This window comes from Balaenoptera borealis (genome assembly GCF_965194805.1).
Source record: "Balaenoptera borealis genome assembly, chromosome: 2".
Classification (NCBI taxonomy): domain Eukaryota; kingdom Metazoa; phylum Chordata; class Mammalia; order Artiodactyla; family Balaenopteridae; genus Balaenoptera; species Balaenoptera borealis.
The window spans coordinates 58,473,734-58,496,693 of NC_138867.1; the positions used below are offsets into that span (position 1 = coordinate 58,473,734).

General features: G+C 42.4%; 3 long non-coding RNA genes across 6 annotated transcripts in view; 1 reads left to right on the forward strand and 2 right to left on the reverse strand.

Annotated features, from left to right (window-relative positions):
- Nucleotides 1-22,960, reverse strand: part of LOC309619437 — a 109,294-nt gene that overhangs the window by 60,276 nt on the left and 26,058 nt on the right. The window lies entirely within an intron of this gene.
- Nucleotides 1-22,960, forward strand: part of LOC309619378 — an 85,199-nt gene that overhangs the window by 36,090 nt on the left and 26,149 nt on the right. For 3 of the 4 annotated variants that reach the window (XR_014238907.1, XR_014238910.1, XR_014238911.1), the window contains one exon: nucleotides 3,700-22,407. This is a non-coding gene — a long non-coding RNA (uncharacterized lncRNA). Of the gene's footprint in view, nucleotides 1-3,699; nucleotides 22,408-22,960 lie in introns of those variants that run through there. The other variant, XR_014238909.1, reaches the window with a different exon arrangement.
- On the reverse strand, nucleotides 1,168-3,705 carry LOC309619434. Its single transcript, XR_014238944.1, has 2 exons — nucleotides 2,548-3,705; nucleotides 1,168-2,201 (listed from the first exon to the last, which is right to left on the reverse strand). It is a non-coding gene; the product is annotated as an uncharacterized lncRNA (long non-coding RNA).

Genomic DNA, 22,960 nt, shown 5'->3' on the forward strand with positions numbered 1-22,960 from the left:
GAAACTGTGTGTGACAATACATGTTTTTTGTTTTAAGATGTTAAGTTTTTGAGCAATTGTTACACAATAGATAGTTAATTCAGATTTTAGTACCCGAAAGTGCAATGGTGCTGCTATAATAAAAATCTGAAACATGGGTATGGCTTTGAAACAGGGAAGCAGGCAGAAGTTGCGCGGACTTAGAAAAAACTATTAGAGAAGCCTGAACAGCCCCGAAGGGTCTGACAGTAGAAGCTTGATAGCCTTTGAGGAGGCTGCAGGTGAGGCTTAAAGGAAAGAAAGGAAAAAGCTATTGGAAATTAGAGGAAAGTTGATCCTTCTTATGAAGTGGCAAAATGTTCAGCAACATAATAGAAATTAGAAGATATACCTGATGAACTGGCTGATCTAAGGAGATTTCCAGTCAGAGTGTTGAAGCTGCCACCTGGTTTCCTCTTGCTGCTTATGGTAAAATTTAAGAGGAGAGAGATAAGCTAAAGGAAGGACTGATAAACACAAAAATCCCAGGAAGTGTTTATTTAAAGTTTCCCGGTTTGCCCTTCTAGGAAACTCTTCTGAGGGTACTCTTAGAAAAATATGGTCTAAAGATGAAGCCAAGGAACTGACTATTAAATCCTTTAAGATCTCAGAAAGATCCAAGGTTGTGCTTGGAGAACTATTAAGTCAACAGGGCTTCTAAGAAGTTTAAGGATGCTGTCCCTCTACAGTCTCAGAGAAGCTCAAGAAAAGAAGGGCTTATCTTGAAGCAATTTGTGGATGTTGCTAATGGAGTGAACCCCAATAAGACTGCAAACCTACAAAGTTTTATCAGACCCACAGATTGTATTTCCAGAAATATAGCCAGCTTTCATTAAAAGAGACAGAGATAGTATAAGAGCGAAAGCAGCCTCTCGACTCAAACTTCTACAGGAAGAAACAAGCTGAGAAAACTATACAGCTGCACACGAGTTACCTTTGATGGAAAAGGAAAGATGACTCAGAGGGTGGAGCTAAGAGTCACTGAGAAACATTCTGGGAAGGAATGGCACTATCTAGTGAGGTCTCCTATGAACAGCCTGTGACAAACTGAGGCTTCCTGCCAATAGTCATGTGAGTGAACAATCTTGGAAGTGGATCCTTCAGCCTCAGTCAAGCCTTTGGATGACTGCAGCCCCAATGATATCTTGACTACAACCAGAATCACTGGGCTAAGTTGCTCCTAAATTCTTGACACTCAAACACTGTGTGAGATAATAAATGCTTATTTTTTTGTTTTAAGTTTGTTTTAAGTTTGGGGGTATTGTGTCATGGAGTCATAGATAATTAATATAGTGTTCAATAAATATTTGTTGCGGAAAGTAAAGAAATAATATCTCAAGAAGGAATATAACCAAATCCCCAGTGTGCCCCTTAATTAAGTATAAAAAGTCTCCTAAAATGTATCCAACTAGGCTATTGGAAGGGAGAAAAATGGACTCTTAATCCATTTCTTCTGTATAGACACCTAATACAATGAGGAAGCAAGCAGAAGTATCATGATTCACTTTACCGGTTGACCACTGTCGTCCTGTTACTTGAATGCTCAAGGAGTGACCAATGTATATGTGGAGGGGCACGACAAACAGATCGTGACCTAGGAGATCATATTATATAGGAGTTAATGCTCATCATCCTCCCATTCTCCCTTTTTTCCTCTCTTTTAGGTCTCAATTTGTCTTTGTCCTCATTGCTTCATTTTCTGGGATTATGTGAAAGAACTCAAGTATGGTAGGTGGAGTGATATAGCCAGGAAACCGCACCTTATCTTTGTACCTTTAGAAGCATTCCTTGGAGCAGGAAGGGTTTAAATACTAGATCCTAAGAGAGCAAACATAGCTGCATTGTTCCAAGAAGTCAGTAAGATCATTACTGACTTCAGTAATGAAGATATAATCCTGCTTTTCAAATGAGTCCACTGGAATTGATGGAAAGTTATCTCATAGGAAGAGTATTGTCACCAGATTGAGAGGTTTAAGGGCCCAATGGAAACAGTGCTTTCACTGGGTCTGTATTTGTGGGTCTGGCCCTGAGTTCTCCAGAGTTCATGTCATTGTCTGAAAATTCCTAACGTAAATTGTTACCTTGATGAATACAATATCGTTGTTGTTTTACTTCTACTGAACCCAACAGTACCACTGAGGAATTATCCTCTGAGCTGAAAGATCCTAAAATTAGGCTTAGGGCTTCCCTGGTGGCGCAGTGGTTGAGAATCTGCCTGCTAATGCAGGGGACATGGGTTCGAGCCCTGGTCTGGGAAGATCCCACATGCCACGGAGCAGCTGGGCCCGTGAGCCACAACTACTGAGCCTGCGCATCTGGAGCCTGTGCCCCGCAACGGGAGGGGCCGCGATAGTGAAAGGCCCGCGCACCGCGATGAAGAGCGGTCCCCGCACCGTGATGAAGAGTGGCCCCCGCTTGCCGCAACTAGAGAAAGCCCTCACACGAACTGAAGACCCAACACAGCCAAAAATAAATAAATAAATAAAGTAGCTATAAAATTAAAAAAAAAAAAAAAAATTAGGCTTATACTTTGACTGCAAACAACAAAAGCCCTGCTGAAAATGGCTTAAGCAGATAGGAGTTCTCTCAAGTGAGAAAGTGCCCAGGAGTAAACAACCTGGGTTCCTTTTGGCTTCCTCTTCTGCCATCCTTCAAACATGGTTACTCCAGGTGGGCATCCTGGTCACCTTCCAAGCAGGAAGAAAGGAGCAAAATCAGAATGGGCAAGTCAGTCACAACTGTCCCTTTGGAAAAGCTTCCCCAGAACCTGTATCCAGCAATTCCCATTCACATTTCAGTAGCCGAACTGGGTCACATGACAATTCCTACCTGTAAAAGATGAAGTTTTAGTTTTCTTGCCTCTTCAATAGAGGAGAGCAGGGAGAAGGGAGTTGTGAGTCTACCACACCTCGGGTTAAAGGAGACCTTGGGTAATTCTGTGACTCTGTCCTTCTGCCTCAAACAGGGTTATTCCTTAAACATAATTCTCTCCATTAGAGTATGTAGTGAATATTGGAATACAGAAAATTGTCTCTTGCCCCTCTTGCCCTTCACAGCAGAACAAAGCAGTGAGAGTTCTTATAGCAAACAGATGCCTTGCAAGTTACTTCACTGGGGGTCAAACCTGTCCTCTCAGCAGCAAAGGTGATTATTTTTCTTAATTACCATTGCTTTGCATCTTGTTATGTGAGCTGTCAGCGTCTTTATTTAGCTGATGACTTTCCACGATCATTTTAGATTTATTTGGGACCTAATTTACTTAACACAGCTTTTGCTGTGCAAGTTAATCAGGGGTCCCAAAACTCTTAATTAGCTCAATATTTTACAGTGAATACCACCCTGAGGAATGCTTTACAAAAATGATGACAAGGCACAGGGTCTGTAGCTTTCAGAATCAATAAGTTACCAACTAATGAATTAAGAAGGTTTTGAACTTACACTTCACTACAGGGTTCATGTAGCAGATGCACAAATAAACATTTGTAAACATAGCTGGTTCTTTATAGAAAACTTCCATTAACCCAGCAGCTGGGTATAGGAGAATCTCTGTAGTCTTACGAGTAATGATTAAAGAACGTACCCCATTCAATAATTAAAATGATCTTGTATTTGCCACCATTTCTTCAGCTATTTCTTTTAGGACAAACTGTTTGTTTTGTTTTGTTTTCATGTTTCTACCAGTCCTGAGTTTTGATATTGGTGGAAGTCACTGAAGTAGACAAAAATGCCCTGTTGAAGTATCTCTCTCCATACATCAAATAGAGGTAAGTTCAAAATGGATCAATGGAACAGAATAGAGTGCCCTGAAATAAACCCACCTAACTATGGTCAATTGATCTTTGACAAAGGCGGCAAGAATATACAATAGGGAAAAGACAGTCTCTTCAGCAAGAAGTGTTGGGAAAGCTGGACACCTGCCTGTAAATCAGTGATTTACAGGCCCCCTCATGCCCTACTCAAAAAAAAATTCAAAATGGCTTAAACACGTAGATATAAGACATGACACCATAAAACTCCTAGAAGAGAACATAGGCAAAACATTCTTTGACATAAATCGTACCAATGTTTTCTTAAGTCAGTCTCCCGAGGCAATAGAAATAAAAGCAAAAATAAACAAATGGGACCTAATCAAACTTATAAGCTTTTGCACAGCAAAGGAAACCATAAACAAAACGAAAAGACAACTTACAGACTGGGAGAAAATATTTGCAAACTATGCGACAGACAAGGGCTTAATTTCTAAAGTATACAAGCAGCTCCTACAATTCAATAACAAAAAAACAAACAACCCAATTGAAAAATGGGCAGAAGACCTAAACAGACATTTCTCCAAAGAAGATATACAGATGGCCAATAGGCACATAAAAAGATGCTCATCATCACTAATTATTAAAGATGCCAATCAAAACTGCAATGAGGTACCACCTCACATTGGTCAGAATGGCCATCATTAAAAAAGCTACAAATAACAAATGTTGGAGAGGGTGTGAAGAAAAGGAAACCCTCTTACACTGTTGATGGGAGTGTAAATTGGTGCAGCCACTATGGAAAACAGCATGGAGGTTGCTCAAAAAACGAAAAATAGAACTACCATATGACCCAGCAATCCCACTCCTGGGCATATACCTGGAGAAAACCATAATTTGAAAAGATACATGCACCCCAATGTTCATTGCAGTACTATTTACAATAGCCAGGACATGGACGCAACCTAAATGTCCATCAACAGATGAATGGATAAAGAAGATGTGGGATACATACACACACACACACACACACACACACACACACACACACACACACACACACAATGGAATATTACTCAGCCATAAAAAAGAATGAAATAATGCCATTTGCAGCAACACAGATGGACCTAGAGATTATCATACTAAATGAAGTAAGTCAGACAGAGAAAGACAAATACCATATGATATCACTTATAGATGGAATCTAAAATATGACACAAATGAACATATCTATGAAACGGAAACCGACTCACAGACATAGAAAACAGACTTGTGGTTGCCAAGGGGAAAGGGGGGTGGGAGAGGAAAAGACTGGGAGTTTGAGATCAGCAGAAACAAACTATTATTATATATAGGATGGATAAACAAGGTCCTATTGTATAGCACAGGGAAATATATTCAATATCCTGTGATAAACCATAATGGAAAAGAATATGAAAAAGAATATATATACATATATATGTATATATAACTGAATATGTGTATATATATAAAAAACTGAATCACTTTGCTGTACAACAGAAATTGACACAACATTGTAAATCAACTATACTTCAATAAAAATTTTAAAAAAAGAAACAAAATGCAGGGACCCATCCTCATGTAATTTACAATCCAAGACTGAAAATACAAACGTAGAGGAACACAGGGAAGTCATAAAATAGACACACCACTTAAAAATGCAAATATAGTTGCCCCCACCAACTGTGAGCATCTTGCACCTACCTGCTACCTTCACTACTAAATATCTAAATAGTGCCCTGAAAAAAAGTAAGAACTCAAGGAATATTTGCTGAGTAAATTATTTTCATAGTGATAGAGAGTAAAAAGGAAGGGAGGAAGGATGAGAACAGGCAGAGTACCCGGCCTAGGGTAGGCAGGAAATAAATATGCTTGCAGAAAGACTGGGATTTTTCTTTTTCTCCCAGATAAAGAATTGTAGAAAACCTGAGATTTAAAGGAGCAAGAGAGTACATCTGTCTTGGGCAGGGGGGTGTTTGAGAAATGAGGGAGACCAATCCAAGCTTCTGGGCTCTAACCTGGAAGGCACAGAGGATGACATGTGAACTTCAGGAGAAACAGAGAGAGAAGCTAGGGAGTGGGGAGAGGTCAAAAGAAGGGAAACACTCCTAGACTCTGAGCCTCAGTTCCCTCATCCTTAAAATAAGAATAAGTAATATTTGCTCTGCCTATTTCAAAGTGGTATTATGAGGATTAAATGAAATGCTATGTGTAAAAGTGTTTTCAAAACTTGAAAACACTATATTAATACAACAGGTCCTTTTAAAGATATTTTTGGCCCTGGAACAAGTAAGCAGGTGCTATCATGAAGGGAAATGCGGCATAGAGGCAAGTCATAAAGGGGTCATGGCCCTTGGGAATAAATGGCTCAAGCGCACTTTAAAGGGTCACAGGAGGAATCTCAGATATCCTACATTTTTAGGGCCCCAAACTTCCTGAAATGTTTTCACATAAACTGTGTTTATCGCTAGTGAGACCTTGTAAGGAATAAGGAGGTTTCGACTCCAGAAGTTAATGGGCTTACCAGGCACAGACAACTGGTTAACAGCAGGGTTAGGACGAGGCTCAAGCTTCCTGGCTCATAGTCTAAAGCTCAGGCCACTCCAGGAAAACCTTCCAGCATGATTTAAACCCATCAGCACCAGTTCCCTTTGTTTCAAGGTACAAGTTAATGAGCAAGAACAAGGAGAGATGATATTACTTCCCTGGACTTCTGATATCTCCCCTAAGAACAATTTTCACAGGGAAAGTAATGGGCACCATGTTTTGTCTAAATTGATTTCCTTTTTGCAAAGCCGAATCTATTTTCAGAGGAGGAAACTGGGTGCTTACGACCTCCCTGTGGAATTCTGTGCAGGGATTTAACAAGATGAGAGCATCACAATGGGCAGGCTGACAAGGCTTCATAATGAGAGAGCTAGACCTGCATTAGACTGCACAGGGGTCCCATCTGTTGGAGAGGTTCTCTGCTTTGAGCTAGATTTCTTTGTCTTGCCGCTGGGCAATACACTGATTTAGGTTGTCAGGCTAATGAGTTTGTCTTAATCAGGTCAGACTGCTATAATAAAAATACCATAGACTGGGTGGCTTAAACAACAAACATTTATTTCTCACAGTTCTAGAGGCTGGGAAATCTAAGGTCAAGGCACCAACAGGTCTGGTGTCTATTGAGGGCCTGCTTCCTTGCTTGTAGGTAGCTACCTTCTCCTGCACCCTCATGTGGCTGAGAGAGGCCTTCTCTCTCCCATCTCCTCCTACAAGGACACTAATCTCTTTCATGAGGGCTCCACTCTTATGACCTAATTACCTCCCAAAGGCCCCAGGTCCAAATACCAACACATTGGGGATTAGTCTTCAAGATATGAATGGGGTGGGCAGCACAAGCATGCAGTTCATAACACAGTTATGAGCTCTTCCTGACCTTGCCTATTTGACCTGACATTGACCTTGTCTGATTTATATCCCTCCAAGAAGTATAGGCAACAGCCCATTTTTATTTCAATTACAGAGATCATTTTCTTTCCTACTAAGATAAGAGTAGGATGAATATGCAATAAAATAAGTAGTTTTGTGAAGTAAGCACTCAAACTAATAAACGCTTGTTGCCTGGTAGAGGTGACCTCCTTCTTGCTTCACGGTATAAATAACTAACATTACCCAGGCAAATCCATATTATAAACATTTTATGAAGGAATTACACATGCGTAATTTATATGTGTACACATATTTGTAGATTTTTGTGAACCTTAGAAAACCAATTTGGAAAGATATTTCATATTGCTTTTATGGTCTACACCACACAATTAAGCACTTAATTATACACTAATTCTTTTCATGTTAGTTTCAAAGCCCTTAGAAGTTGAAGATCATGTACTAAACTTCTTCTATGACCTCCACAAGAGCTAACACAATCTTAAGCATGCAGAAGGTGTTAAGAAATATTTTTAATTGACTGATTTCAACAGATAAAATACTAATCCTTAAGTATTAACAAATAGCTGGAGAGGTAAGGAGAGTCCAGTTGATGAAGAGCTGTAAATGTCATGTCAAAGAAGATGACAACATCTGCAGCTTAGGAAAATGACTCTGAAGGCATGTGGAGGCTAGAGCTAAAAGGAGAAAAGAGGTGGAAAGCTGATGATAGCAGGGAGATCTATTGGAAGCTGCTTAAATGGTCCAGGTGGGGAAATGTCTGAATAATGGCCATGACAAGGATCAAGGGAAAGACAAGACTGAATCAAGAGATATGTAAAAAAATACAATCAGTGGGAATCTCACTGGAGTGGAGAAGAAGGGAATCTGCAATGACTCCTAGGTTTCAGGCTTCGATAGCTGTGTCATTATCCAAAATAGGAAATGCAGCATGATAAAGAGGTTGGATGCGGGAAGAGGTAAAGAATTTCAGGTTGGACATTTTGAGTTTGGGGGGAATCTAGATAAAAATGTCTAGTTAGAAGATATAAATGTATGGGCCATGGGGCTTCCCTAGTGGCACAGTGGTTGAGAATCTGCCTGCCAATGCAGGGGATGCGGGTTCGAGCCCTGGTCTGGGAAGATCCCACATGCCACGGAGCAACTAGGCCTGTGAGCCACAATTACTGAGCCTGCGCGTCTGGAGCCTGTGCTCCGCAACAAGAGAGACCACGATAGTGAGAGGCCCGCGCACTGCGATGAAGAGTGGCCCCCACTTGCCACAACTAGAGAAAGCCCTTGCACAGAAACGAACACCCAACACAGCCATAAATAAATAAATTAATTAATAAATTAATTAATTAATTTTAAAAAAATGTATGGGCCAGTCTACAAGAGAAGAGGGAAGTTTGGAGTAGGGATTTAGACTTTGAGGTTGTAAGAGCATGGATGGTAGTTGAAGGCACGGATGTCATTAAGAATACGCAAGAACGGATATAGAGGGAATGAATAGAGGAGGATGTTAAGATCTAAGGCAGGCCCATGAAAGAACTTGAGAAAGAGCTACTATAAGCTTAAGAGGTAAACCAGGGAGGTGGGAACACAAGATGGTGACTGCAGTCAATAGAACCAAAGGCCCAAGGCCTCAGAGAGATCAAAAGCTGGGGGAGAAAAGGAGATCTAAAGGATGATTGGTGATTAGGACCCAAATAAAGCTAATGTCAGATGGATGACAGTGTCCAGGATGTAGCCATAGCAGAAGCTTGTCCAGGTTGAATCCTGAAACCTCATTTCTGCAACATGACCCTTCACCTGAATCTCAACTTTCTCATTTTTTTTAAAATTCACACCTTCTTCCTCTCTCATAATCTCACAATTTGGCCATAGTTTAACTCACTCTTACATGCAATTTCTCTATCAGCTCCTAACATAGGTTCTGTTGTTTGTTTTGACTGGGCTAAAGGAGCAGTATCTGTTGGACAAAAGAAAAAAAAAATGAGGCTATTTGACAAAAGATAAAGCTGGGTTTCTGCAGACACAGCAGGAACTGTAGGGTACAGTCTTATTTTCCAGTCTTTTTGTAAGTGTTTTAATTAGATGCCATTTGCTGATGATAATTGCTGTGTGAGGGATTGCAAAGAAAGTTAAAAGGATACACCTCACACAATCACAGCAGTCATGCTGCACGTCAGTGTAGGGAGGACAGGATACTGGTCACACCACATTTGCACAGGTCAGGTGGTATATGGGGATGGAAACTTTACCAGGCATGCTGGGAGGAATGGATGTTTAGCTGAAAAAGAGAGGAAGCCAGAGGAACAAATAATTGACAAAGTACTTTAATATTGCTGCAGTTAAAAAGTAGCAATAATGACTTATATTGATTGAGCCTGTATCGGGCACTGAACTCTACATAAGCTTTATGTGCATTATCTTGTTTAATACCTAAACACCCCTAAGAGATAAAATAATAACTAACACATAAATCACTTACTAAGTGCTTTACAACAACCTCATGAGTTAGGTACTATTATTATCCCTGTTGTGCAGATCAGGAAGCAAAGGCATGGAGAGGTTAAGGAAACCCATTCTAAGTCAAGCTATTAAATGGTGGAGCCTGAATTTGAATGATGCAGTTGAAAAGCAGAGTCCAGCTCTTAGGCAGAAAGTATTACAGTATTATCATAGGCATCTTACAGGTGAGGAAGATAACACACAGAAACTATAAGCCACTGAACCACAGACACACAGCTAAATAGTGATGAGTGGAATTTGAAGACATTGGAAACGAATTTGCAATTAGGAGGCAAATTATGGTTCAATATAAAAGAGGTTGTCTAATATATACACTACCAAACGTAAAATAGATAGCTAGTGGGAAGCAGCCACATGGCACAGGGAGATCAGCTCGGTGCTTGGTGACGACCTAGAGGGGTGGGATAGGGATGGTGGGAGGGAGGGAGATGCAAGAGAGAAGAGATATGGGGACATATGTATATGTATAACTGATCCACTTTGTTATAAAGCAGAAACTGACACACCATTGTAAAGCAATTATACTCTAATAAAGATGTTAAAAAAATAAATAAAATAAAAGAGGTTGTCTAACTACCAAAGCTTCATAACAATGAGATAGGCAGCCCAGTGGGGTTCTGAATCCCCTGTGCCCAGAAACACCCAGGAAAATAGGTAATAATATAATAGTATCTTCGATTTACATCCACTTTATCATTTCCAAGGTGCTTTATAGGGAGACTCCCTTTCTTGGATTTGGATTTAATGGCCCTGCTGGTTCCTCCCCACCTACTCTGGTTAAGGACTTCAAACTGCAAGCAGATTATCTTGACCTGCCCACTACTAACCACTGTCACTGACACTTGAGTTGGTTTTAAAAGGTCCCAAAAGGTTTTTGACAATTGAGCAGCCTTTGCTGAACCATTAAGCTATATTTGTGCATATGTGCTCTTCCTTTATCCACCTGCTCATCCAACTAATGGTTGTTGAACATCCATGAAGTGCCAGGCGCGGTCTAGGTGCTAAGGATGTAGTGAGGAAGAAGGCACAGTCTCTGTAGCCGCAGTTGTCCGCAGCCCACTCATAGTCTGCCCATCCCGGAGGTCACCTGCAGACAGGTCCCATCCAGGCCAAAGGCTTCAGGCCTCTCTGTGCCTCAGAGTGCTCTCTGGCCCTGGCATGCTTGGCCCACGCAGAGGAGCGCCCCTCAGCCCATGCAGGGAGGAAGTTAGTGGATATGTGCCCCAGCTTCCTTGCCCTTGGGTGGGACAGTGTGAGGTATGCTCTTTACGGACTATTCAAGCCCCCCCCCCCCGCCCCCAAGAGAACGGAGCCCTACAGCAGAAATGTCATCAATGCTCCTTCTACTGTCTCTCCTCCATTCCCTGTCTCATCTCCTCACTTGCTCACCGTGCTTCTTCGGATCATTTCCTAAGTAAACTAATTACACCCAAATCCTTGTCTCAGGTTCTGCTTTGGGGGGGAACCTGTCCTCCAGGGGCTTTTGACTTAGTGGTTAGCACATGTGTATTATTATTGAGGCTGCAGATTCACTTGAGTAATCACAGTGAGAAAATCAGAGGCGCCTTCCTTAGGAAGGACGGATGCATCATGTGGCTGTCCCCTTCAGTACCTTTAGGTCAGAATTTAATGTGGAAATTAACACCCAGGGACACCTGCAGGGCAAAGCTAAGCCAGAGCACCCTGCTGAGAAGTGAAGCTCTGGCACATGGAGATGGCATTTCCAAGTGCTCTGCAGGCACCATCATCCATTGCCCACACAAGAGGAGAGAGGGGAGAGTACAGGAGGAAAAGGAGAGGTTGTGGTACAGTGCCCTATAAAGGCCTGATTTTAGCTACTGATTGTCCATGTCTGCAGTGGGAAGCACACTCTGACTCAGCTGGACACTTCGCCCCCGGACACAAGATCACTCCTGCAGCAGCTTTGGTTGTCGGCTGCTGGTAAACCACTATACACCCACGGGAAGCTTGAGACATCTCGGACTTCATGTCCCCAAAAGAGAAGCATCAAGAGGAAAGGAAAATAACATCTGACAAGCAGCCTAATGTCCTTTTGTACCAATGTCCTTGAGACACAGATTTAAGCAGATTAAGATCACAACCATAGCCTTCTCTAAGACCAACTAGGGTTCCCTTGTCAGACATGATTTTTGCCAAGAGGATCACAGGGTGAGCTTTAGGGTCTGCTCCCTACTGAATTTCAGTTAAGTTTAAGCGTGTTTAGCAAACTGTTGGAAAAGGTTCAAGACCAGTCCATATCATAAGCTGATTTACATGAAGGCTTTTATTGTTATAGGGAGGAAGCTTTGAGCTCTGCTCTCTGGGAGAAAGAAAGCAGACATGGGGTGTCTGTCCCCTGCCCTGCCCCCATTTAAGTCCTATGGAGAGGATTTCAGGAAGAGGCAGAAGGCACTGTGGTCCTGAAGCACTTGACGGCTTGTGGAGGGCCCCTGCATTAGCAGTGGGACACAGTGCAGGGAAGATGATCCTCTCCATTTCCTCCTGGAGCACAGCAGGGAGGTGAGGCTGGAGGAAGCATGGGACTGTGAAGTCATCTTCTGGGGTTTCAGGCAGAGGGGGCCCGGTGGTAGAGAGAGCCAGCAGACACACCCACTTCGCTCACTGACTGTGTTTCAGCAGCCAGGCCCCCTTCATATGGATGAGGGCTGCAGACCACCATGATGGGACCGGAGGGGAGGCCCAAGACCACTCTGGAGCTCCTATAAAATACCCCTAGGGATCCCAGAAGTAACTGGCAGACTTTTTTTTTATTGGGGTAGAGAAAGAATTTGGCCTCTTTTACATGGAGGTAGGAGTTAAATTTGCAATTTTCTAAATCAAAGGTTGGGGAAACTGGCCAAAACTTGTATTGGTACATGGCGGAGAGGCTGACCCAGTCAAGTGCTGCTCTACAGCTCCTGGGAAATGATAAGCAGGTCCACGTCGTCTTCAAGGGTCCCAAACTGCAGTCAGATCCAGCCTCAGTAGAGCCTGCCACCTCTAGGCGTGGACAGTGAACTTTCCAAAAGCCATTTATTCAAAATTTGACTTTAAAGGTTTCCAGCTCATTCTGGGGGGTTTTAACTCTTATTATAAACTTGTTTTGAATTTTGCACTTTTATTGTTAACTATTCTATGCATAGGTGCAAAAGCAAGGACTTTTGTCACTCTGAACTTGAGTTGCCAGATTTAATAGATAAAATATAGGACATCGAGGTAAATTTTAATTGACATAAAAATTTACATTTTCTTGACATACAATGTAGGACATCTAGGTAAATTTGAAACAACAAATAATTTTTAGTATAAAATTAGTATGCAATATACTAAAGATTATTCATTATTTATAAAAAATTCAAGCTTCACTGGGTGTCCTGTGTTTTATCTGGCAACCTTACTCTGAAAAGATCTTTCCCTAGAGAGCAGAGCAGCAAAACATCTGGAATAAAGGAAAAGTTCTGTGGTCCTTTTTCCTACTGGGTAAAACTGAAGTGGCTGACTAATTTGTCTTTCTTGAAATGCACTCTCCATTTACTTCCCAAAAGGATTGAAATGGCATAAAATAAAAGGCACAGACAATCAGCCCATTAACATAGAAAAAGAAATTCAAAAGAAATAGAAAGGGATGAGGAAGTTTGAATTCCAAAAGCCATACGGTTGTGGTTGATCTTTACTTTGCTTCTCCACTGCTTGGCAGCCCAAAGCCAAAAGAAAACATGATCTGATACAAGAACACAGGCGATTAGGGCTTTTGTCTGGTCCCAATTCTTAGAGGACTTTATCATATGGGTCATTATATATAAAACAGCGTGCTAGCCAGTGTGGTCCAAAGGGAGGGCAGCTTAGGGAGTGCAAGCACCTGGAACACTTTGCTTGAGGCTCAGCTCAGCCTCACACTGTCACTTCAGTTCTTTCACTTCATTTATTCATCTATAATATGACTTGCCCCACTAAACATATTACAAATGTAAGATATTATCACTAGAGCTAGGACTAAGGATACCAACACCAGCAATAATAAAAGTGCGTTCTACGAGGGTTTTATAAAACACACATAAACACTCTTCAAATGACTGTTATTACATTAACCCTTGATTTAAAAGAATAGGAGACAACATTAAAATGTAATTCAACAAGGGCCTTTTTGGCAAGGCAGGTCAAGAAACCAAAGTCATCCTGGCTGACCACCTGCCTCTTGGACTTCTCAGACAAGTGATGCTCAGGGCTGTGACGTCACAGAGCACAAGTATGCCAGTGAGTCTTTCCTTTACGATTGCTAGTAATCTCTACAGCCTGGAACCTGAGAATAAGTTGTCTTGACCTAAAAGCAAGCCACAAGCAAATGGGAGTGCCCATCCAAACACAGGGCAGGGCTGCAGGCCGAACTTCTTTCAAGGAATTGGCAATGGTTGGCCAGAGTGTAAAAGAAGGAAAGACATGTGTCTGTGGATACCACTGGATTTGCAGACAGGCTATGGAATGCAAATGCTTAGTCACTGAGAACTGGCTGCCAGGAGCTGATGGCATATCAGTTTGACTATCACAAGCTTCCTTCTGCATCTGCCACATTTATATGGCGCCCTCTTCTCTTTTGAAGGGGAGGGTAGGAGGGCTCCACTTTTGCTCACAGAATTCCTAGAGAAAATATGCTTCATTTTAGAAATAACGATATAATAATAATATAACAACAATAATAGAAGTAATCATTATATGTTGTGCTGTTTTATACACCTGACTTCATTAAACCCTTGTAAAAATGTTCTATTATTACTCCCATTTTACTGTGAAAATCTTGGTTGAAGATGATCCTTTCTACCAGGTGAGAAGGGGAAAAAAGACCCTGGGACTCTGGAAAAGAAGATTGTTCCATTTTCTGTTCTTATTTGCAAGGCTGGTTTACTTTAACTGGGAGAGTTGCAAGACCTGAGGACCAATTGATTATTCACAAATTTAAATAGTGATTGAGTACCTGCTATGGTAAGAGCTTTAAGCCAATCACACGAGGAATGCACAGATGGCTCCTCTCTGCACATGCTTACAATCTAGTCTGGTCTACAAATTAACCAAGGTAGAATATACATGCCCTCAGAAAGGTGTGACCTTGGGTCACATTACATCCCTTCTGACCAACAGTCTTTGTGGTGGTGAACTTGAGTATCAAAGGCAGCCAGGGGTGCCTGATAGGGGAGCTTGCTTTGTACCTGGACTGAGTCCCCCAAGAAAGGGAGGGTTTAGAGGCCAAGTGTAACTCTCAGGGCCTCAGATAGTTGGTCCTGCTAGCAGGCCATTTTGCTGGCACCTTCGAATGAGGTTCCTGATTCTTCTAGACACATGCAGGCTCTTCAAATCTGGGGGCTTTTGAGTGACCTCGTCATTGAAGGTCATTGGAAACACTGTCTCATCCTATGTTCTGTCAAAAATAGTTACCGTCACCCCTTGGGCAGAGAACAGAGGAGAAGGTGTGAGGGTGGGCACCGTCACTCGTTCTGAAAATGGACAGCACTGGTCAGTGAGAGTGAGGATGGCTGGCCACAGAGGTAGGGGGAGGGGTGGCACTTCTCTCTTGACAGAAGGCGTCCCTTAGCTGGACCTCAGAGCCAGGGATCACCACCAAGAGCCATCTGGCGGAAAGACCAGTAGGCCCTCCATGCGACCACATAGCCCCACTGCTGGGATTCGGGGCAACCTGAGGCTTGCTCAGAGGGTACCCCTCCGGCTCTCCCTGTTTCCCAAGCCAGTGGCCTGCCCTATGGAGCGTTCCTCCTTTGCTTTGTGTACGTCTTGCATTTTTAAACAGCAGTTTCTCAGAACAGATGCTTCTTCCCTCGTTCCTGGTGGCCTTTCTGCACCAAAAGCAGATTGCCTGCTTCTGTCATCTTAATCAAGAGAAGGAGAGAAACATGCTAATCATGTTATTTTCCTTTCCTTCTGCCTGCAATTGGCTGTGTGAGCCAAGGGCCCTCTCTCCTCCTCAGCTCTCCTTGTGCTGAACACCCCAAGTGGGAGATTTCCCTTGGTACATCTCACCAAGCCTGCTTCCCCTTTGACCAGAGGGGTTCTTTTTAAACGGACACTTTTTTTTTCTAGATCTCTCTTCCTTTGACTTCCTAGGAATCAGGTTGCCACGCAGTCACTGGTAATGTCTTGATTTCGACTTCCCCTGTAGGTTAAAGACCCAAGACTGGATTGAAATCCATCAGCATCAAAATTATGCTCGTGCCTCCTTCTCCCAGGGCTGCTGCATCCCACAACTCCAGGGGGCATCATTCACACAGGGCTGTGTATCCATCTGATAGTCGCACATGTGATGTACAGATGTTGTACAAAACAACCACAACACTAAGCCATAAAACAACCGTAACGAAGTGCATCAAAATTCTGGGGCTTTTTCTCATGATGATGACTTTAATACTTGTTTTGAAATATCATATGGATTCCCCTCCAACGCTCTTTGTTTAGTGCCATAAACTCATGAGTAGCCCACCCACTGAGTAATCCAGCACTGAGCAAAGTCACCAGAAGGCTCTTCGCAGCCCCCTGCTTTGGCAGATGCCCCCATGTACCAGAGAATGGGAGTGGGCATATTTAATCCTGAGAAACAAAAGAGTAAGATGAGTGTTAAGATTTCCCCACTAGAAGAGTGATGCATCTGAAAGAATCTGAAATGGAACAGGCTAGAATCAAACCCTTCCCTCAGCCTTGCAGAGTTGTTAAGTGATGTCATGCATAGTGGTCATGGTGATTCTCTGCCTCTTATATACATAATTTGCACCAGACCTACCTTTTGGGGGCAGTGCTGAGAAACGATAGCCTAGCAAGTCTCCTCCCCCTTCCCAGCAAAGCAGAAAGGTAGGCTACAGCAGCGGTCCTGTGTCAGGGTGCAGGTGTGTCAGTTGGTGCCTAACCAAGGAAACAGAAACCAAGCAAGTACTTAAAGCAGAGAGGATTTAATGCAGGAAGTAAGTTACAGTTTTCTTGGCTAGGGTCCCCAGGAGAGCCAGAGACAAGGATTCCCGCACAAGCAGTTTCACTGGGAGGTGATCCCAGGGAATACAGGTAGAGAAGTAGTGGGATGGGCAAGGGAAGGAAACCAGTCTAAAGGGTCCATTATCAAACATAATCCCAGTGTGGAAAGAGAGCCCAATCCCAGGGAACCCTGGAAGCCAGTGTAGCTTCAGGGTTATCCCCACCCCCGTGGGAAAGGGAGCTGGGGTATTTCTGTATCAACACTCCTTCTGAGTTGTGGCTACTTCTGGGAACATTCATTCTCCAGCTTGTGCTAAACACAGGTTGAATATTCTCCAATGGTCAGACCCAGACTTGGCCAGCGAGTCTCAGGTATTCCAGTAAGTAGCCTTGGCTTGTAAATTTGCTACCTAGAGGATAAGTGTAGCATGCTCTAGTGTCTGTTACAACAGGTGACGGAAGAGCTGAGAAGCCAAACAAAAGACAGTGAGGCCACCCAGAGATGTGCAACAGCAGAAAGGGTGTACCGCTTCTAGGCTGCAAAGACATCAGTGGGAAGCCAGGCTCCTGGATCCAGGGGTTGGGACCACAGGCAGTAAATGGAACGAAGAAGAGAAGGATGGTCCTGCAGGAGCAGAACAATGGAGAAAGCGCAGCCACTGCCAGAGACACCGCCCAAGGCAGAAGCAGGAGGCAAATACCTTGGCTCTTCTCTTCCTCCCTCCAGTCTCTCACCAGAGACCAAACCTAGCTGGGAGCCAGCTAACAGGGGAGTTGGAAAGTGGAGTCTGCAAGGGTTGGTGACCACCCCCTCACCCTCCACCTTCTCCAGCCCCCTACCCCCACCTATGTTACAGAGCAAAGCAGAGGAAGAGCAAGGAAAAGATCTGAATGTAAACTGGCCTAGGATAGCACTGGAGTGTGTGAATCAGTTTCCCACACCACCTCCTCCGTGCACGTGCCCCTACAGTAATACGACGAAGAGGAGTTCTAGATAAGGATGTATCAGTCCCCTAGCAGATACAGGGACCACAAACTCCTTGGAACCTGTGTGATTGGCCCAACCTGTGTGATTGGGCCTCCATCCTAAGAGGATAATAAGATGATAACCCAAGCATTCATTAACCACATGAATCATTCAGGCTGACCCCCAAATCCCTAAGAGTGCGGCAAAGGACCGCGGTGTGGTGTGGGATCTAGAGGAGTGCAGTTCTAATTTCCACTGTAGGGATTTGGGGGGCCTCAACAGTGCTGGGGGAGCAGTACAGAGACTGCTGTGGTGAAGCTGCAGTGTTACCAGGAGTCCATGCACGGTTTAGCCACATTTTCTAAACTATATCCTGCTAAATAAATATAATAACTGAATATTATATACTCTTCTGATAGATTCAAAATGTGTGCTAGCATATTACAGACTCCGAGAAGTCCTACAACATTTCTCAAAACTTCTTTATGTCTAGAATGCCACCCCTTCCCATTTTTCTCAACGTGGAGTGCCTTTTACAATCTCAAGGGAAAAATATTCTGTAGCACAAAGTTTAAGAAACACTAAACTACAGAATTTGCAGTAAGAAGAGTGTTGATATCTCTATGAGAGTATATTTATAAAGTTACTAGTAGGGTCTTTAACTAAAAAACGTATAATAAGCCACTAAATATCATAACGGCCACCAGTGTGCTGAAGCCAGCTTGCACTGGCTCATGTGAACCAATGTTAAATTTCCTGGAATTTTAAGAGCCGGTTGATAAAAAACAGCCATTATTAAAAATAAAATCATATGAACTTATAATTAAATGTTTTATTAAAAACAGAGGTAATAAATATTCAAAACTCATTACTGTGTACTTAGTTTACTATTATCTGTGTTCTGTGGATGATTTATGTCTATTGTATCAGTATAGTGGAAATGTTATATAATGGTGAGCTACTGTGCTTCTCTCCCCAACTGCGTGTTCAGTGATGTCACATTGGTAGCTTGAAATCAGTCACGACGGGAGTACTTACACTATGGAAATCAGAAAATGCTATAACTCAGGGCTTGATTTATTATTTTATCATTTGTCTAGACTTACAAAAAAGATAGAGAAAATAATAATGTAGATTAAACTTGAAAGCTGTCATTCTATAGACAATGCTCTGTGAATAACACACACACACACAAAATGAGGAAATATTCTTCCAGTATTCAAAAATATAATCCAATTCAGCAAAGAAATTGCTAACATCACTGATGAATAAGTGAATTTCTGAAATGCATAGTGCCAAAACTGAAAGAGGTTTCAGTTTCATGGATGTAATCTGTACAAGGGAAAGAAATAGTTGAACAATAGATTACATATCAGAGAAATGATGATAAGTTGATTGGGAAAAGAGTTAGAAGACTGGGATGCAACTCCATGTGTTAAATCATGGTTCAATTGCAACCATAGCTTGGCTGCAGATTCAAGAGTTCAGCAAAAATCGATTAAAGCATTCTGTGAGAATCAATTGGCTATATGGAATTTACAGTAAAGAGTATTTTATATTTTATTATTATTTGTAAATTGTGTGCTACACATCCTTTATATCAGTAAAGCTTATTGGATGGTTCCTTTTTCCCTTTACCAGTACACCATTGATGAAGTGCATTCATTTAAAGGTGATTCTGCCCCACAGATATACTATATTAAGAACCTGAAGATGTCATCTGATCCAGATATCTCTACACGTAGCAAAGTATTGTCTCTCATCCAAAGAATCACACTCCAGTGTTCCTTTCAATTCAGTTCGGCAAGTATTTCTTGAGCACCTATTGTGTGCTAGAGAGGTTTCAGTAAATTATAGAGTCTTAGAGTTTAAGAAACATTTGAGCTTAACTTTCTCATTTTTCAAGTTGAGATAAAACTCACATAATATAAAATTCACCATTTTAACCATTTTAAAGTGTACAATTCAGTAGGGGTTTTTTTTTAAGTTTATTCACAATGTTGTGCAACTCTCACTACTATCTAGTTCCAGAACATTTTTATCATCCCCCAAAGAAATCCTGTACCAATTAAGCAGTCACTCCCCATCTCTCCCTCCCCCTAGTCCTTGTCAAACACTTATCTATCTTCTCTCTCTATAGATTTGCCTGCTCTAGACATTTCATGTAAATGAAGTACTACAATACGTGACCTTTGTCTCTGGTTTCTTTCACTAACATGTTGTCAAGGTTCACCCATGTCCTGTGTCCTTTTTTACAACTTTATTCCTTCTTGTGGCTGAATATATCTGTGGTGCAGATATACCACATTTTAAAATTCATTTTTTTTCATTCATCAGTTGACGTACATTGAGTTGTTTCCATTTTTTCCGGCTATTATGAAGAATGTTGCTAAGAGTATCCATGTACAAGTTTTTGTTTGAACCTGTTTTCAGTTCTCTTAGGTATGGAATTGCTGGGGTATATGGTAACTCTGCTTAACTTTTTGAGGAACTACCGGACTATTTTCCACAGCGGCTCACCATTTTACATTCCCATCAGCCCTGTATGAGGCAAATGCCTCCGTTTTAAAGTGAGGATTCTGCGGCCCAGGAAGATTAAGTGACTTGCATAAAGTCATGAGAGAGCTATAACTACAATCAAATCACCCGTGTATGCTTGGTGCTCCTTTTACCAATGGCCCACTCAAAGGCCAATGCGAGATGCTCTTTCTACTGTATAAGTTAGGGTAGGAGAGCAGTCATGGTAGAAAAAAATTTTCAATATTGATGAAAACAAAATGGACGAGTTTTCACAAAAGCTGAGTTAACCATAAAGTTAAATTAATCAGAATCCCCGCTTTGTTGCCCTCCCCCACCCCACGCTTCACCCCCACTGACCCAACTTCTCAAAGTTCTGCTCTACAAAAGCCAACTCTCCGGTAACACACTGGCCTCAGCATAAACACTCCAAACAGTAAGATCACTGCTTACACCCACATTTAAGGTACTTTTCTGAGAGCTAACACTTGACTCTTTACCCTTTGTTTAGTCCTTGTTCTGTCATTCTTTTCCCAGGCTGTTATGAAAGCAGCTTCTCAGGTCTCAGTGCTTCCTGTTTCCCCCACTGCTGACACCTATATCCAATCTGTCCCCAGACAGCTACCCAAACAAAGACTAGTCCCATGGTTCTCCAGTTGTAAATAACATCAAGCATTTCTCAGGGTTCAAACTCTTCCCAACTTAGGCCCCTCCTCCCTTTTCAGTTAATATCTGCACCCACTCACTCACTTAGTGTTCAAGACAGACCAAAAGAACTGAGATCTTTCACCATGTCCAGCATCTTCATGCTTTCCAGATTTTTCCCAATCATAGTTAATCCAAAAAACAAGTGTCAGTCCAGGTATGCAAATGAACACATTTCCTGCCTTTAAAGATCAAACTCACAGCTCCCATCATAGGTGAAGTTCCCATTAAGCAAATTATAACAATAGAATCTGATAAATAAAATAATAGATTTGCAAAGTGCAGAAGTAGAGCAAAGTGGGAAATTATTAATGCTCTCCAGGAGTAGTGCACAAAAGGCTTCACAGAGGATGTAATAAAGGCTTTGAAGGATGAAGAGGAGTTCACCAAGTAAACATGGAGGAAGAACAGTCCAGGCAAAAGGAAACAGCCATTGAAAAGGCAGAGTGGCAAAAACAGAAAGACATGTGAGGGAATTCATGGGTAGTTCTGGAGAGCTGGGCGAAGGAGGCAGGCTGGAGAAGAGCAGGAATTGGACATTGGAAGGTCTGTGTGTGCCAGATAAATGGCTTGTGTGCTAACTGAGGAGTTTACACTTTGCTTTAAGCAGAGGAGGGATAGTTGGTGTTTAGCTAGCTAACTCAGGGGTTACTTTAGGAAGTGGATTTGAGGGGCTCCAAAGAGTGGAGGCAAGAAGACTCTTACTGCAGTCCAAGTAAGAGATGATGAAGGGCTGGCTTAAGGCAGTGGGAGATCTACCACCGCTTCCTCACCTGACAAGCCCCCGGAGGAATGAACCACTGCCTCTTCGGTTATCTAGGCTTTGTACAGATCTCTACCTCAGCGCTCCCCCCATGGAATGAGTTCTCTGTAACACATCATCTTCCGCCCACCGCCAGACCACAGCTCTGGGAAGGCAGCAGCCAGGATACCTTGTATCCCCAGCATTCAGTTATCCTCTCACTTCCTACAGCTAACTTTCATTAGGGTGCAGATTTGGGTCAGTCGGTTTTGGGTGGAGGTGAGAATCTGCATATCTAGCAAGCTCCCAGTCACATGCTAGCAAGGCCTTAGCACACAGACTTGTTGACTGAACAAGAGCTGTTCCTGGAACTTAGACTTACAGAGCACAGTCCTCCTCTGCTTCCTGGGCTTCAAAAAAGGGCTTCACAGCACATGCCACTGGGTCCTCAGACAAGGGGAGAAACATTCTGGTGGAAATTCTCCCTGACCAAACCCCTTATCTTCAGTGGAAATGCACTCCATTGTTGAGTCAGAATGGCGAGCAAGTCCAGATCCTTTGGATGGACACAAGTAACAGGGGGAAGAACCAATTGGTCCTCAATATATTAATGAATGTCCTTGGTAGGCAGAGGGCCCTTGAATAATTGATGAATGGGACCGTTCAGTGTTTGCTGCAGCTCTGGCTGACACTGCTCATTATGGGCGATGAGTCACTCTCTTCTATGGAACAAATTGTTCCCAAAGTCTAACTCCATTTCCCTTGCCCTTTTTTTTTTTTTAAAATAAAAAGCATGCACCTGTGGAATTCAAATGCATGCAACTGTGTCCAGAATAGAAATGAGAGAATTAATTCATGTCCTACAGCCCATAATAGAACAACCTCAGAGGACCCTGCCAAGGGGCTTAACTTTAGGAAAGACTTCTTTCCTCAGAGAGGAGGAAAGATATAGATGTGTCAAATTTCTGCCGGCTGCAAAGATTTCAAAAGCAGGATGAACTGAAATGAGACCATCTTCCCCAAGAAGGCTTGTTATTTACTAGGTTTGGCAAGGGGACAATTGGTATTCAAACTGCATGCCTATATTTTAGATTGTGCATCTGGAAGCTAATTCAGTGTGTCTAGCTCCTCTTAGCCAAATGTGTCTAAATGCTTAGGGTTGCCTTGTGAATTGGGACAGAGAACAGTTTAATTTTGCTCTCAAAGTCTGATGTTTTAAGAAGCACACATCAAGCTGCTATGCCTCCCCTATACCCCTTCTCTGTCCTCCAAGTTTGGAAATTTCTGTTTCATCTTTCCAACTTATGATTTTGATGAAAAGATGCCTACTTG